A 3,280-nucleotide genomic window follows, 5' to 3' on the forward strand; every position below is an offset into this window, starting at 1 on the left:
AAACTACAAGCGGCGCTTCCTGATTTAAGATGTATTCATAGGGAATAAATAATGTAGCATGACGGTTAAAGGAGCCATTTAAATGCTTTTAAAATACCATGAAAGATTGTCATATGAATTATACTATATTACGACATAATAATGTTCAAGTCGTGTCACGTTAAATATCCTAGCATGGCGTGGAATGTCACAATGAACAGCGGTGAGGGGGGGCTGAAACCTCAGGAATAGTAATAGGAATAGTAAATGAGGGGTTTCACTCGTATAGTATAACGACTGAAGTCATAAAAGAGTGAAAACGCATGTGAAAAAGAACCTTTTAAACCGTAAGTGTATCGTAAATCTAAGAGAGCCACTAAAACGATCTCAAAAGAATTCACTGAAAGTCCTAATATAGCATATTGTAAAAAGTCACAGCACCGTTTGGCAAAAAAACTCCTAAAAATGGGAAAATAAAGTGTCAAATTGATTATGTTTGTGAACTTGTTAAAGTAATACATGATTGGAATATAAGCTTGGCTGGTGTGAAATGTAGAAACGTGACTTATCACTTATGCAGAAAGCCTTTAGAGGAACTGCTGAAGCAACGTTCTCCTCATGGAGCATCAGCCCAACGGACAGATTACAGCACCGAGCTGCTACTCAATCCGCCGTTGATGTTTTGACACGACTGATTAACTAAGAGTCCCCCGATTAAAGCAACGTGCAGGAGGAAGTGGGAGGGGGGGGGGGGGGTGGGGGGGGTCCTACATCTGTGACAGTGTGTTTGTGTGGGAACAGGGGGGGGGGGGGGGGGGTCTCAGAGGATAGCCGTTGTCTTTCTCAGAAAAGTGAAGTCGTCTCACCCAAGAGACAGATGAGCAACGTGTTGGGGCCTTGTGGTTTATGGACAGAACGCAGTTCTCAGGCTCTTCACTCAGAAATAACCGACGGTTACGCCAGTTCACCGCGGCACACACGGCGTAACAGTCCAAACGTCAAACCGCCAACGCATCAGGCGAACCCGAAAGGGCCTCGCTGTGTTAAATGAGGCCCCCGAAAAGCGTTTCAGCCGCTTCAGTTTCTTCCCCTCGTTGTGTCGTAAATAACCAAACGTCTCCACGCACACGGCTTCTGTCCGCTCAAGAGGGGACGACGTCGTCTCGTATCAAATGAATGGAATACCTGAGTGGAGCAACACAACAAAATCCAGATGATTCCATGTAGGTCACCAGGGGTCAGTGAGTGGGTTAATGAGCATGAACGTTTCATGATTAATATGAACACTAACACACAGTAACAGGTTAAGAATTAGCTGCAAAAAGGGGGGAAAAGCAACTAAAACCCAAAAGGCGATTGCAGCATTGGTCGTTCTTGCTTCACGTTTACATTGAACATGTCAGGATACATAAATATATTTGATCAGATTTCAAATTTAAATAAATAAAATGCTTGGGGGGGGCTTTCTCTTGTTAAGTCATAATTAATGACATCACCAATTATTTCATCTTCATTTGTGCCGCTCTCTTTTGTCTGCTTGTCTTTTGTGCTGCATCTGCACCTCAATGGGGTCGGATGTGCACCTTCCACTTTCTGCACATTACGCGTGCCGACCAGCATCGACCAGCACAATGTATTGATGTCATACGGACATGAATAGCTTTGAAAATGAATGGAAATGAGATAATCACGACACAAAGGACCGCAGAGCGCAAAATAGATTTTATTCCTCCTCTTTGTGTCTTTCAGTTTTAATCTTTTAAACCATCTTGGTGTGAAGTGGAGGCTCGGTGCAATTTTTGTTATTGATCATAATGTTTGAAAGAGTTTTTTTATCTGCAGACACGCCTCCAAACGGACATTTCTTTCAGGTTTTGAACAATTTATACACTGCAGAGGACAGGATGTTAGATTACTCCCCCCCTCCCCCCATCACCCTCCATTCTTCTGGATATGAGAGCAGTCGTCCCCGCCTGCAGCAGCCGATGGAGCTGCATGATGGAGAGCTTCTGCATGGAGGGTCACGCTGGGAGACCAGAGCAAGGTCACTGAGACGTCGACACGCTGACTAAAAGGCAGCTTTATTTCATTAAGCGCAGCATCATCTACAAACACATTTAAGCTGCATTTGCTTGTTTAAAAAAAAATAAAAAAAATAAAAAGGTGCAACATTAGCTACGAGGCAGCCCTCCCCCATCAAACCCCACCCAAGATTAAAGCGCTTTATTGCCTTCTTCCCTCCCTCTCCCTCGCGGCTCCTTCCTTTCCTCCGTCGGTGCAGCGGTGCTGCAAAGGGCACACCCATCCACACTCTGCTGCCTCGCCGGCTTTGACCCTGAGAAGTTCTACAAAGCGTTGCTGAAAGTGCTGCAGTGCCCACCCAAGAGTAGCCCCCTTCTCCCTCTAAAGCGCTGCTGAAAGCCGGAGAGAAAAAAAAAAAAAAAAAAAGCAGAAGGTTAGTGGAGCGGAAGAGAAGTGAAAGGATATCTCTGTTTTGTCTTACCGATGAGAGTAAAGAGGGAATAGAATAATAGATTGAGAAAAGCTCCTGTCGATGAAAGGCACAGGAGCACTTGTCATTGACCTCATGCAACGATGTTTTTAACAGGCCGAGAATATGAAATATAGAAGCACATTCAGGAAATATGCATCTAAGAACCATTAAAAGGGATTTCTTTTAATCTAAAAGAATCTTATTTTCTCTAACAATTTATCTTTCATAATACTTTTCGATCCTTTAAGTTGACTCATTACGGATTGATAGAATCGTGGCGGGTTTTGAAAATTACGCTTGGACAACTTCCTCCCGAGTGACAGATTGATGCTGCTTTCATGTTTCATGAGGTAAATCTTCATTTGGAGCCAGCGGCCGGTTAGCATAGCTAAGCACGACGTGAAATGAGGGCGAAGCGCTAGCGCTGCTCCACGAGGAGGTAAAAAACATCCTTATTGGAAAAAAAAAAAAAAACACAAAACATGTCATTTTGGTTGCTAAATACACAACTGTGTTCACCAACTCGATGCTAAAGACATCTCGCTGTCTTTCTTCTAAAAGCAGAAAGCGAGGAGCTTTGAGAAGATGCATACTGTCAAACTATTCCTGGAATATGGAGGTAATTTCAAAGAAACTAAACAGCCTGTGTGTGTCGTTGGGTTTATTTCATCAAGCTGTGAGATCTGAAACATCCTCCCTCACTCCTGCTTAGCGGTTGAGCGTGAGAAACCGGATTTTACAGCTTTTCTGAAAAGGAAAAAAAGAGCCAATGGCAGATGACAATAAGATCAAAGCTGACAAGACGGG

Source organism: Gasterosteus aculeatus, chromosome 21 (genome assembly GCF_964276395.1).
Source record: "Gasterosteus aculeatus chromosome 21, fGasAcu3.hap1.1, whole genome shotgun sequence".
Taxonomy (NCBI): Eukaryota; Metazoa; Chordata; class Actinopteri; order Perciformes; family Gasterosteidae; genus Gasterosteus; species Gasterosteus aculeatus.